At 41.9% G+C, this 14901-nt stretch overlaps 1 protein-coding gene across 2 annotated transcripts in view; it reads left to right on the forward strand.

Annotated features, from left to right (window-relative positions):
• The window catches only part of LOC105487633 (ribosomal protein S6 kinase A2), a 460596-nt gene that overhangs the window by 42686 nt on the left and 403009 nt on the right, over window positions 1-14901 (forward strand). The gene's annotated exons all lie outside the window — the stretch shown is intronic.

Below are 14901 nucleotides of genomic sequence, written 5' to 3' on the forward strand. Positions count from 1 at the left end.
CAGGGAGCGTCCTTGGAGCGGTAGCTGGTTCCAGGTCTGGAGCAGGCAACACACAAGATGAGCCTGGGGTATTTTGTTCGTCCAGGAAATAAGGGCATGCCCAGTTATCAGCGGGAACACGCAGAGAGGACATAGTTGCTGGTTCAAAGAGGCTCCTATGACCAAATTTTTAAAAACTGCATACTCAGAAGAATAATGATGGCATTGGATTATAACATCTTGACTAAAAAATAATTGATGGATTTATTGTGACAAAGGCATGACGCAATTATAAAATCACTGTTTTCAACCTCCACTTTAATAACAAGTACAGGCAAGGGTTTCCAAATGGGCGCCAAAACTGGGGAAGGGGGTGACTGTGCAGCCTGAAAGCATCACATCCCAAATCACTTATTCCTGAGAAATCGAAGGGGACCTTTCCAATGGGAAGGTCTGGCAGATACCACCTTAAGCAGTTGACGAAACACAGCTTTATGAGGGATGGACCTGCCAGCTAACGTGCGGCACAGAAAAACGCTTTCTTCTCAAAAGGCTTTAATCTGATTCTAACCTGAGGAGACGGAAAAAATTCAGGTTGTGGAAAATTTACAATTCAATTAGCCGGGACTCTTCAGAGATAAAAGGGAGGAAAGAAGTCCTACATCAGGGACTACAGAGACATCACAACGAAATGCAGTGTGATCAATCTATGATTGGATCTTGGATTTAAAAAAAAACTACAAAGACGTTTTTGGTGATAATTTCAATATAAACTGTACATTTAATAATATCATTATATTTTAATATTTTTGAGCACAAGAATATTATTGTGGTCATGGAGAATATCCCAGTTCTAAAGAGAAACATGCTGAAATATTGATAGATGAAATGTCAAGATATTTGCAAGTTACTTTCAAAAGATTTGGCCGGGCCGGGCACAGTGGCTCACACCTATGATGTTAGCACTTTGGGAGGATGAGGTGGGCGGATTGCCTGAGCTCAGGAATTTGAGACCAGCTTGGGCAACATGGTGAACACCCATCTCTACTAAAATACAAAACACTAGCTGGGTGTGGTGGTGCGTGCCTGTAATCCCAGCTACTCGAGAGGCTGAGGCAGAAGAATCACTTGAACCGGGAGGCAGAGTTTGCAGTGAGCCAAGATCTCGCGACTGCACTCCAGCCTGGGTGACAGAGTGAGACTCCATCTCAAGAAAAAAAAAAAAGAAAAAAAATGGTTTGACCAAAAAAGTGGTATATAATTGCATACAGAAAGACAAAAAATAATGCACAATTGTAACAACTGGGGAACCAGAGTGAAGATCATGTGGGTGCTCCTTGTGCGATTCTTTGAATCTTTCTGTAGATTTTTACCTGTTTAAAATAAAACACTGGAAGAAAAGGTGACTCGCATGTAGAATCTCAGCAGATATTAAAGGAGTCATAGTATCTAGCAGACAGGTTTTAAAATCTACATGGAGATATCCCTGTTTCTGCTCTACTGTTTTATGGTTTAGGGTGTGTGTGTGTGTTTGTGTATGTGTGTTTACATGCATGTGTGTGCTTCTTTGTTGAGTTATATGGATCTGTGTTCCCAATCTAAACTTACGGTGGTGATCTATGCATAATACACATCATTGCCAAACTAAGCCACCGTGATTTGTCTCGAGTTTTGTGGCTGGGGAATATCACTGTCCCCTGGTAATATTTTCAAATTTAGTAATTTAATCATGGTACTAAGGGGGAGCAGCAGGGGGAGAAATCATGTCACTTTTTGGCCTTCAGGTCTGATTTCTGACTTGTATTAGAGGACGTTACAATGAAATCTATATTTTCTCTATTCCTTTTCACCCTTTACTCTGAAAGGCACACACGTTTAATCTCATTTATGTACAAAATCAAAATCTGCCTGCCTTCTCTATTTGAATCATGGTTTTAGGTGACCACAGCATCATCTGAGAAAGCCTCCAGAAATGTGTGTTTGTGTTTTGGGCATGGACTTGGAATGAGAGGCCTTGGTGATTCTTCTCCAGGTTTCAACCCAAGCATTTGGGTTGGTGCTCTCTGGAGCAGTGCGTGTTGTTCTTTTGAACAATTCCCCTGTCTTAGGAGGGAAGCGTATGAGCGTGTAAAAAATGTAAACATTTGCTTGTTCCCAATCTGACCAGTTGACAGCAACCTCCTGAGAGTGAGTTTGACTCTAATTTTTGAATACTTTCTATGGAGTAACACATATACGAAGTACTGTTCAATATGTCCAATAGTAACTGAGTCATTCTGTATCTACTTTTTTTTTTTTTTTCCAAAGATCCATTAATTGGGGAAGGCATTACTAACATCTTCCAATTCAGTTTCGTTCAATAATTCTTTTTTTTTTTATTTTTTATTTTTTGAGATGGAGTCTTCCTCTGTCACTCAGGCTGGAGTACAGTGGTGTGATCTCGGCTTGCCACAACTTCCACCTCCTGGGTTCAAGCAATTCTTTTGCCTCAGCCTCCCAAGTAGCTGGGATCACAAGTATGTGCCATCACACCCAGCTTTTTTTTTTTTTTGTATTTTTAGTAGAGATGGGGTTTGACCATGTTGACCAGGCTAGTCTTGAACTCCTGACATCAGGTGATCCACACATCTCAGCCTCCCGAAGTGCTAGGATTACAGGTGTAAGCCACCACACCTGACCATAGTTCAATAATACTTTAAGTAAATATGCTGGGCATGCTAAGAAAGCATGGACCCTTTGAAGACCTTGGCATATGGCGTATGTGGTTAGGAGGGCATGTTGTGGAGAACAAAGCAGGATTTTGCTTATATAAGGCTGAAAAAGCAAAGCCTAATCTTACCTGCTTTTTAGAATTTTAATGAAAGTGTTTTAATCGTCTGTCACCCACATTCATGTTTTAAAAACTAGGGTGTATTTTTTGGACTTACTTATTTTTGTCATCTTCAGAAGAGGTATCAACATTGACAGCATTAGGTTTGATGCTCTGTAGAAATAAGTAGCACAGCTACTACTCTTTATGAGCTACACTTTGGTTTCAATTCACTCCTTTAATTTTTGTAGAATGAATTAGTATAGATGAAGGCCTAAGGAAAAGTAGGCAACCACAAAAACCTCTGTCTGCGGTGCTGAAACTCTCCTCTCTAGGCTAAACACTTCTGTGTTCCTTCTGGCCATCTTCAACCAGCAATTCTTTTGAAAATTTTCATTGTCTCTTTCTCTTTAATTCCATTGTCACTAACATATATCAGGGCCACATTATTTCCTGAAATGCTTACCCCATTGGTTGAATGGCCCTGCATACTGGGGAAAAGAGAGGGGGATGTCATCTCTCCATGGCATTTTTCCTTTGCACATTAGATTATTTCCTAAATTATCTGATGTCTGTAGGTCTTAAGTTACAGGCCAGATGATACGATTTTGGTAGAGTGTATTAGTCTGAATTTAGATGTCAGTAGTATTTGAATTATAAAGGAATTGTTTTAGTGACTATAAATCACAGTGGGCTACAAAGCTCAGCAGTTTGATGAAAAAAAAATGTTCATTCTTTCTTCACCTCACAGCCAGTGAAGCATGTGGCAGGCAGCCTTCCCACGCAGGGATCGGAGGTCTAGTAGTGCCCCACGCCTCAGTGACCCTCGAAGGCCTTGCTGTTACACAACTTTGTGAAGAATGTGGGAAATGAAAGAGATGAAAAATTTTCTAGACTATGTGGATGCCAACTTCAGAATAGTTCTTAAATTCATGTTTCATGGCCACAAAAAGTGATTTTTCATCAGTTTCTTTAACTGATCGTTCAGAAGACACAGAACTTCCCTTAGAGTATCTCTTGTTTTCTTTGTTGTACCGAAGAATACCATTTTTCAAATGCTAGGGTACAACTTTGCTACCTTGAAAGCAGTGGTCCCCAAACTTTTTGGCACCGGGGACATATTTTGTGGATGACAATTTTTCCACTGACCAGGTGGGGTAGAAGAGGGGTGGTTTTGGGATGATTCAAGTGCATTACATTTATGTGCACTTTATTTCTATTATGATTACACTGTAAAATATAATGAAATAATTATACAACTCACCATAATGTAGAATCAGTGTGAGCCCTGAGCTTGTTTCCCTGCAACTAGACGGTCCCATCTGGGGGTGATGGGAGACAGTGATAGATCACCAGGCATTTAATTCTCATAAGGAGTGGGCAAACTAGATCCCTCCTATACACAATTAACAATAGGGCTCATGTTCCTATGAGAATCTAATGCTGCCACTGACCTGACAGGTGGCAGAGCTCAGGCGTTAATGTGAGCAATAGAGAGAGACTGTAAATACAGATGAAGCTTTGCTCGTTGGCCGCTCACCTCCTGCTGTGTGGCCCGGTTCCTAACAGGCCATGGACTGGTACTGGTTTATGGCCCAGGGGTTGGGAACTCTTGCTTTAAAGAATTCATAATAAAGCATTTGCATATATTACCAAGATATTTTCCTTTAACTTCAGTGAATAAGAATGACCAATTTAAAGGAAAGATATGAATCATTGCTCTACTATGCCTTAAAACCAAAGAACTCATATGATTTTTGAATTAGATTTTAAAATATTTTGTCTTTGTTATTTACTGATTAATGTAGCCGACACTTAGAAAATAGTTTTTAATTATAATTTGCTTTAACACGCAATTTTTTGGAAACATAGTATCATCCACGTGGTATCCTAATAAGATCATCCTAGTGCAATAAAAATTTAGGCATAAAACCGTACGTATCCTTGAAAAACATTATGTATATTTCGTGTTTGTAATTGCAAAATGTATGCATACCAATAACATGGGGTTGATCAATAACAATCAACAATTGCTAAATATTTATTTAGTGTTTGCCGTGTGACAGATAGAATACCAGACACCGGCCATCATTAAACATTGAAGTACAAGACAGTTCTACTTAAATATCAAACATAAATGTTCTGAAGAAAGGTAGAGTAAAAATCTAGTCTATCTCCAATATCATCACCCCATTATGTATTTTATATCCAATTACAACTTTGACCTGTTTCCTTTTGAAAAAAACAATAATGTCCAAAGAGTTTTCTTGACTGAAAACTCTTTGACATGACATGAAACTCAGTGATATGACTGGATCCTTAGAAGAGACACAGATACGGCCTCACAGGGAGAAAGCCCCATGACGGTGGAGACTGGAGTGATGCATCTACACACCAAGGGCCACTGGAGATTGCCAGCAACACCAGACGCTGGAAGTGACAAGAAGGGGTTCTCTTGCAGGTTACAGAGAGAGCACGGCCCTGCAGACACGTTGATTTTAGGCTTCTAGCATCCAGAATGCAAGACAATCCACTTTTGTTGTCTTAAGTCACCCAGTTTGTGTACTTGGTTAAGGCAGCCCTTGGAAACGAATGCAATGTATTATCAATGAACTCGGAAAACAAATCATAAAATGTAGAATGAATTCCTTTTAATCTCATTAAAGTTAGACATAATCAAATCTGCAGTTGAAACCAATCCCTTATAGGTTTAGCTGCTTCCAGGGAGCTCCACATGGAAGCAACAATGTGAGATTTGGTCAGAAGCAGTTCCAGGCGGCTGTTCCAGGGAATCGGAGCCCTGGCTCCTGCTGTGGGACCTTCCACTCCACACCCGCACGTGTGCTGGCTTCCACTTGTTAAATGCAGGCCTGTGGACCTATCTCCCCCGTGTGTGATATGGAGATACTATAAAAGATGTGGGGAAAGTCTGGATCGGTTCTTCAGGGAGCGGTGGTCTGGGTCAGGGTGAGAAGCAGTGCCTCTCAACCCCTCAAGCCGCAAACAAAATCAAGAGACAAGGAGGTGAGTGAGCGTCTCAGGATTTGGTTTGCGTTAATTGAGTCATTTGGAGAAAAAAAACCCATGAGGCCTTTTTGACTGTCAATTGTCTTAGCATTATTTTCAGTGAGAGCTGGAGAGTTTCCCGATTTCTATAGAAAACTGTCTTGGTGCTAGTCTTGAGTGGGATTGCTGTGGTTTATAACCTGTGAAATATTCCTTAACATATTTCTCAGTAATGTGGCTGTGAATCTCAAAGATGAAAAATGTGAGAAGCGGCTAAATTGATCTTCTCATGAGGTCACTAGAAAACATGCAAATAAGTAGGTCCTTTAAAAAATATTTTAAGTTCTCGGCATAAAATTATTCCTGGAGCGAGATGTGAAATTGCAGGGAAGAGGGTCAGGTTCTACATGAGAGCGGGAGCTTGAGGCCATGTGGCCCCGGGGATGGGAGGCCACGTGCCCAACACAGACCCCACATGGAGGATTTCTATTGCATTAAATGCCACGCGTGAAAAGTACAGGGAGGGCCCTGCAGGGCTTTGAGAGAAAGCCTAACAGGGACATCTCCCCACACTCAGCCCCTGGAAAGGCCTCTCTCAGGAAGTGACATTTAAGCTAAGAATTGAGAGGGAGGCAAGGGGCTGTGGGAGGAGGGCAGGGCTGGGAGGGAGCTGCCAACATCTGGGAGCCTGGACGCCTTTTTCCTTTTTTTTGAGATGGAGTCTCACTCTGTTGCCCAGGCCAGGGTACAGTGGCGCGATCTTGGCTCACTGCAACCTCTGCCTCCCGAGTTCAAGCGATTCTCCTGCCTCAGCCTCCCGAGTAGCTGGGATTATAGGTGCCCACCACCACTCCTGGCTAATTTTTTATTTTTAGTAGAGACAGGATTTCACCATGTTGGCCAGGCTGGTCTCGAACTCCTGACCTCAGGTTGATCCTCCCGTCTTGGCCTCCCAAACTGCTGGGATTACAAGCTTGAGTCACTGCGCCCGACCCCCTTGCTTTCATCCACTCGTTTTCCAGGATGAAATAATGACAGCCAGGTTTCACAAGAAGTTCCCCCAACTCATTTAAAATCTGCAGTACACTCGGCAACTATTGTTCAGCTTCGTAATTAACATCTTGACAAGGCACTGAAATATCCTCGGATGGCTCTGGAGTCACCGGAGAAAGAATGTATTGTGTTCAATATAATTTTCTTGTTAAGTGAATTTTAATTTTTGAGAGCTGTTATTCCAGTAATTATGTATATAATAATTTGATGAAGAAGAATGGGTGGTTCACCAAGACTTTGGAACTTTAGTAGAAACCAGACTGCACTCAGATTTGCAAAAGTATTGTTTTGAACTGATTTTAAAAGGTTAGGGCATGCTTTCCTTGGATCAAAAGATTGAGAAGAATTTTTGTACACAAAAAACACTTTTATTTCTATTTTCTTTTTTTCTGAGGCTAGGTCTTGCTCTGTGGCCCAGGCTGGAATGCAGTAGCATGATTATAGTTCACCGTGGCCTTGAACCCCTGGGCTCAAGCGATCCTCCCACCTCAGCCTCTGGAGCAGCTGGGACTACAGGCACACAACCACACCTGGCTAATATTTTTGTTTATTTTGTAGAGATGGAGTCTTGGCATGTTGCCCAGGCATGTAGTTAGGTTTTGGGCAGCCCCTTCAGGTGGAAAATTATGAGGCAGAATAAAATTATAACCTTAGGTTAAACATGACAGCAATTTGAAAGCACAGTCAAGAAAATAACATTCTGGGCAAGCTCTGTCGGAGGCCAACAGGGAACCAGGGCTATTGGCGGTCAGTCCAGTCCTATTTGGCTAAGAGCTAAATAGGGGCTCTAGAGCTAGTGGGTGCTGAGACAAGCAAATGTAATTAAAGGTATGAAAATACGATCAATAAGATCAATTTGTCCATGTCTCGGAGCACCTGTATGGCATGTGTATTTGACCTACACGTTAAGTAGTTTTTCAAGATCTTATTTTCTCTTCTTGACTTAGTGTGACATCATTGTACTCTTGGTCCTTAAGAGACTGTGCTGTCTGACAATACATCAACTATTTGCCAGCTGTGCGGGCCTCAGGGTACTTTCTCTGTCCAGTCCTGGCTTCTCGAGGGAAGAGGGACCCTCCTGGAGTTGTGTGAGGTTGTCGCTGTCTCATGTGGTTGTGGTCTTGTGTGGAGACACTTGGTGCTCTGTGTTGGTACGCTGCGTTTGGTCCTTGTTACGTGTTTTGAGGATCAGAAAGAGGCAGCTTGTTCCCTGAGCGTGGGCTTAGGCAGGAAATTGATGTGTGTCCAAATTTCTCATCCATGATAACTTGTGACCTTGTGAGTTGCCAAGAATGGATTCCAAGGAGATCCCATGAAGTTTTCCATATACAGGCTTTTATCTGGACCTAGACTCAGGTTAACCCTGGTAGCAGGCCTAGGTGGGGTGAACTAGAAGACAGCCTCGACCCACGAAGGCAACTTACAAAGCCTGATCATAGGAGGTGATACCATTGATTACCTGTGATTCTCAGCTATTTAAGGTACTTTTTTTTTTAGCCTTAAGTGCATACAATTGAGTTTGTCACACTCTTGGTTCAAGGCACATCTCATCTTCAATGCGTCTCTCTACGTATCTGTTTGCCTCCTTTTTGCCCTCAGTCTCCCTTCACAAAGAGGCAAACATCCTTGTGGGCTCAGATCTTTCCATGTTAGCTTGCACTCCCCAGTCCGTTGCTTACAGCCAAGGGCTGTGACACATGCCAGAGCATTCCAAACACCCACATCCCACACATCATCTGATATGGTCTGGTTGTGTCCCCACTCAAAATCTCATCTTGAATTCTAATCCCCATAATCCCCACGTGTTGAGGGCAGGACCAGGTGGAGGTGATTGGATCACAGGAGTGGTTTCCCTCGTGCTGTGCTAGTGAGTGAGTTATCACGAGATCTGATGGTTTTCATAAGCATCTGGCATCTCCCCTGCTTGCACTCACTCCATCCTGCCACCCTGTCTTCGGGTGCCTGCTTCTCCTTTGTCTTCCACCATGATTGTAAGTTTCCTGAGGACTCTCCAGTTATGTGCAACTGTGAGTCTAACTTCTTTCCTTTATAAATTACCCAGTCTCAGGTATTTCTTCATAGCAGTGTGAGAACAGACTAATACATCGTGCCTGTTCATTCCCCCAGCATCACATGGCCTTGAGTAAGGCTACATGAGCGTCCTCACATGCATCCATGGGCCCACGTTGAACATGTTCTCAGGAATGAAGTTTCTAGGTCATTGTCTGCCTGTTCTTAATCTGAATAAACCTTGCCAGGATGCCTTGTGCCATAGCTGTGCCACCTGCACCCACCTGCAGCTCATGGAATCCTGTGTTCCTGTGCCGGCCTTAGTCCCCGGCACCACCCAGCATCCTAATTTGTCAGTCTGACACCTGTGTGAAGTGGTGTCTCACTGTTGTTCTAATTTGCATTTCTCTAACATGACTTTAACCATCTCTTTATATGTATGTTCGTCATTGGGTTTTCTCTTCTGAGACTCCCCTGTTCGCATCCTATGCAACTTTTCTGTTTGATTTCTTTTTGTCTTTTCTTTGGATTCACAGGCTTTTCCTGTTTTTCTTAATGTCAGTCCCTTGATGTTTTTTCAAAATTGTAAATATCACCTTCCCACCTATCCAGTCCCTTGATGTTTTTTCCAAATTGTAAATATCACCTTCCCACCTATCTGCCATGTATTTACTTGGTCCATTTTGTTTTTCAGTGAATAAAACCCCTAGATTTTGATAGTATCAAATCCATATTTTATGGGGAGATTTTTTTGTTTAAACATCTTTCTCTATTCTCAAGTCACAGAAGTATACTCCTCTGTTATCTTCTCTGGGCTTTAGCATTTAAATTTCTACTTGCAGGCCTTTAGCCTTCCAGGACTCCCCTGCTACACATAGCTACAAAGAATGTGCCCTCATCTTCTTCACGTAGTAATCCAGTTTTCCTGAAACCACTGATTAAAAATGCATCCTTTCCCCCATTGACTTGTGATGCTGAGTTTCTGTGTCTATGTGGTCTGTCTCTGAGCTTTCTACTCTGGCTAATTGATCTATTTTCTGTTTTTGCACCAGCACCATACTTGTAAAAGATTACTATTATCATCACTATTAGTGTCTTGCAGTCTATATTAACTAGGTCAAGTCTCCCCTCTGTACCTTGTTTTTTCACAGTTAGGCTATTTCTGGGCCTTTATTCATCCAAGCAAATTTTAGCATAAATTTATGAATGTCTCAACATCCAGCTAGAATTTCAATTGGAATTGCATTTAATTTGTAGACAATTTTGGGATACTGACATTTACATTTTATATGACTATATACTGCTAAGGTGTGCTCCTATCCCAAGAACACAGTCTGTATTTTTATTTACTTAAATATTTTAACTTTCTTTAATGGAAACTGACTTTTTTTTTTAGTGTAAATATGGCCAATACTGAACACGGGGTTATTTTGTGCAAGACTAGTTGGCATGCTTTTAACATGCATTATCTGATTCAATATGTAAGACATTTATTCAGCACAGATTTACTTCGTCTCTGCTGTGAGCCAGGTCCTGCTCCAGGCACCAGGAAAGCACAGGAAAAAACCAAAGCCTTCTGCCCTGGCAGGTTCATGCTTTAATGGGGTGAGACAGACCATGAACAAAGCAATAACAGTGATGATAATCAATTGTACAGCTCACACTCACTGAGGAGCAGAAACTAGGTAGGGTTGGACATGCAGGAGATTTCTTGGAGAGGGAGTGAAGAGAGATTTCAGACCACACTGTAGGTCCAACATCTGTGAGAGAGAGAAAAGGCAAGAAGAGGTAGGGGTAAGAGAGTCTCAGCTTCAAGAAAGATCTGTCCAGGCCAACAGGGCATCCTGGGTGAAAAGTTACTCCCTGGGGAGTTGTGTGCATCCCTGTGATGGACCTGGCCCAGCCCAGTGCAGGGAGCACCGTGGGGAGCTCGGCCTTGTTGTGAACACAGGTGGTGCAACCAGAGGTACATCAGTGGAGCCATGGGTCCGTCGTGCTCCCCTGCAGGGGTGGGAGCTGTACACTCCCAGGGCTGCCACATTAATTAAATTGTATGGAACATTAGAAGGAGATGAGTGCTGTGGCAGAAATCAGTGCAGCAGGATAAGGGGGAACAGGGAACCTGGGGGTGGAGCAGCTGTCATTTTAAACAGGTGTTGAGGGAAGGCCTCACGAATGAAGACTGAGGAAGCCCAGGAAGCGAGCCCTGCAGGCACCTGAGCTCAGGATACTCCAGGCAGAGACGGGAGCACGCTGGGCTGCGTGCAGACGATGGGAGACTGTCGGAGGCCAGTGTGACCTGCAGAGTGACTGGGGGGAGAACAGCAGGGGAGAGGCCGCAGAGGTCACCAGGCCAGGTGGTATAGCGCCTCCTGGCCTCTGTAGGAACAGGGCTGCTACTCAGATTAAGATGGAGAGTCCCTGGGGTCTGAGTGGGAGCCGCCCTCTGCCCTCACTGGATCACCCTGGCCGTGTGTTAGGAAGAGAGGAAGCAGGGCAAAAGCAGGGAGACCTGCAACCCTCCACGCCATAGGTGGTGGCTGCTTGGACTAGACGTAGGTCACTAGGGAAGTGGAAAAAAGAGCTCATGTGGGTATATTTGGAAGGCAGAGTCACCAGGATTTTCTGAGGGATTGATACCAAAAGCTAGGTAAGAAGAGGATTCAAAACGGAGAAAATGATCATGCATGTCAGGAAAGATGGGAACTGAGGATGGATGATTAAATTTAGCCACATGGCGGTCACCAGGGCCTTGACAAGAGCAGCTAGGGTGGAGGGGTAGGCACAAGAGCCTGGGGACGGTGAGCTCCAGAGAGGCGTGGAGGAGAGGAATTGGAGACGGAGAATCAGCAAATGGGGAAAAGAAGTGGGACGGTAGGTGGCGGGGAAGCGGGCACCACACGCTGGTGGCATTTTCTCCTGGGAAGACCGAGGCATGGGGAATGTGGGAAACTTGCTGAAGAAGCCAAGGTCCTTACTCTTAACCCCTGCCTGACAGTCTCTGGGGTCATGCACTCACTCTGCTAAGTCAGTGTCTAGATATCGCACAATTATGTCATTGTGAAGGATGCATTACTTTTATTGTGTTTTTAGTTGGTTTTTGCTAAGATGGAGATGTGTCATTGATTTTTGTAAAGTGAATTTGCCTCAGGGAACCTCACTTTCCTGTCATTAACTCCCCACCCCATTAGTCTGTGCGTCTCTTAGTGTTTCCATGTGAAAGATGATAACATTATGGTATACAAATGAGAAGAGCTCACGATACTCTTCCTGTTGGGTACATGAGACATCATTAGGTCCAAGTGATGGCTTCACACCCCTTTAAAAATCTGTCACTATGAATTTTAGACAATTTGTGACAGTTTTTACGTCTCCTTTGTGGCTGCTCCTGTGCTCTGAGGGTGCGGAGCAGGAGTTGTGAGCTGAATCACTGCTGGATGCACATCTGTGAGGTGGCCACTGTCCCCGCGGTGAACACGGTGCTCATACCAGCAGCACAAGGATGCTCCCAACGCCTGTGGCACTCTCTGAAACTACCGCTGAATCAGCTCTTCCGGAAGAGCAGCCTTCTGTTGAACCTCGGGAGAAAATGAAAGTACAGGCAATGTTTATGTACATTTACCGTGAGCGACACAGTGAAACCCATTTTTAAATTCAGAAAATGGTCCAAGGTGCTGGTTTCTTGGACAAAATTGTCTTAACACATTTTCTCACATTGTAAACTGTGCAGATGTTATACATCGGACAAAAGTCTTGAGAAATGTGGATTAAACTTGAGGCAAACCGATATTTCTGAGGCTCTCTCTTCCCTCCACTGTGCACATGAGCCCTAGAGCATGGAGCGGGATGGGGGAAGGACCCAGGTGCTTGCCACAGTGATCAGGGACAGCAGTATAGCTTTGCTATCGTGGCTGCTTTTTATTTATTTGTTATTTATTTAGCTAATTCTGGGACCTATTCTTGTAAATTGGCCATATTGCAAAGAGAAGAGTATTTCCTTTTTTTCTTCATTTTTTTTTATTGTGGTAAACTACATATAATGTAAGATTTGCTCTTTTAACCATTTTAATGTGTACAGTAGTATTAAGTATATTTGTATTGTTGTTTAACCATCACCACCATCCACAGCATAACCCTTTTTATCTTGCAAAAGTGAAACTATCCTTACCAAAAAATAACTTCCCATTTCGCCTCCCCCAAGCTCCTGGAAACCACCATTGTACTTCTGTCTCTATGGTTTTGACTAATCTACCTCATATAAGGGAAATCATCATAGTATTTGTATTTTTGTAACTGGCTTATTTCACTTAGCATCATGTCCTCGAGGCTTTTATTTTGTTATTTTATTCTTTTTCAAGGCTGCATCGTATTCCACTGTGTGTATGTGCCACAGTTTGTTTATCTTTCAGTGGACCCTTCAGTTGTTTCCATGTCTCAACTCTTGTGAATAATGCTGCTATGAATATTGGTGCACAAATATTCCTTTGAGACCCTGCCTTCAATTACTTTGACTATATACCAAGAAGTAGAATTGTGGGATCATATAGTAATACTATTTTTAAATTTTTGAGAGAACATCATACTGTTTTCCAAAATAGCTGCACCATTTTACCTTCTTACCAACCGTGCACGAGGGTTCCAATTTCTCCATATCTTTGACAACATTTGTTATCTTCTGTTTTTTTCTTTTAAATAGTAGCCACTCTAATGTGTATGAGGGGATATCTCATGGTTTTGATTGGCATTTCCCTAATGTTTAGTGATGTTGAGCATCTTTCATGTGCTTATTGGCCATTTGTATATCTCCTTTAGAAAAATGACTATTAAAGTCCTTTGTCCATCTTGGGTGAGGTTGTTTGTTTTTCTGTTGAGTTTTAAGAGTTCTCCCTATATTCTGGATATTAATCCTTTACCAGATTTATGGTTTACAAATAGCTTCTCTCATTCTTTTTACTCTGTCGATAGCATGTTTTGTTGCACAATATTTTTTAATTTTTATGAAGTCCAATTTATATTTTTTGTTGCCTGTGCCTTGGATGTCATATCTAAGAAATTATTGCTGAATCCAGTGTCATGAAGCTTTTGCCCCATTTTTTCTTTTAGGAATTTTATAGTTCTAAGGCTTACATTTAAGTCATTCATGGATCCGTTTCGAGTTAATTTTTGTGTATGGTATTAGATAAGGGTCCAGCTTCATTCTTTTTCATATATATATCTAGTTTGCCCAGCACCATTTGTTGAAAAAGACTGTCTCTTCTTCACTGAATGGTTTTGACACACTTGTTGAAAATTATTTGACCATATATAGGAGAATGTATTTCTGGAATCTATTCTATCCTATTGGTCTATTTATCTGTCTTTATGTCAGTATCATACTGTTTTGATTACTATAGCTTTGTGGTAAGATTTGAAATCAAGAAATATGAGTCCTCCAGCTTTGTTCTTTTTCAAGATTTTTTTTTTTTTTTTTTTCTATTTGGTGTCCCTTGAGATTTCACATGAGTTTTAGGATGGGTTTTTCTATTTCTGCAAGCAAATTGAGATTTTGATAGGAATTGCATTAATTCTGTAGATAGCATTGGATAGTATTGACATCTGAGTGATATTAACTGTTCACGAACATGGGATATATTTCTAGTTACGTATGTCTCCAACTTTTTTCAGAAATGTTTTGTAGTTTTCACTACATAAGTCTTTCACCTCTTGGTTAAGGTAATTCCTAAGTATTTTACTCTTTCATGCTATGTAAACAAAATTGTTTTCTCAATTTTTTCTGATTGTTTGTTGTTACTATTTAGAAATGTGACTGATTTTTGTGTGCTAACTTGTATCCTGCTGTTTGTTGAATTTGTTTATTCTAATAGAATTTTTGTGAAATATTTAGGGTTTTCTACATATAAGATTATACCATCTGTGAACAGAGATAAATTTACTTCTTCCTTTCCAGTTGGATACCTTTTATTTTTTTCTTGCCTAATTCCTCTGGCTGGAACTTCCAGTACTATGTTGAACAGGAGCAGTAAGGACAAGCATACTTGCCTTGT

The sequence above is a fragment of the Macaca nemestrina genome, chromosome 5, assembly GCF_043159975.1.
Source record: "Macaca nemestrina isolate mMacNem1 chromosome 5, mMacNem.hap1, whole genome shotgun sequence".
In the NCBI taxonomy this organism is placed as follows: Eukaryota; Metazoa; Chordata; class Mammalia; order Primates; family Cercopithecidae; genus Macaca; species Macaca nemestrina.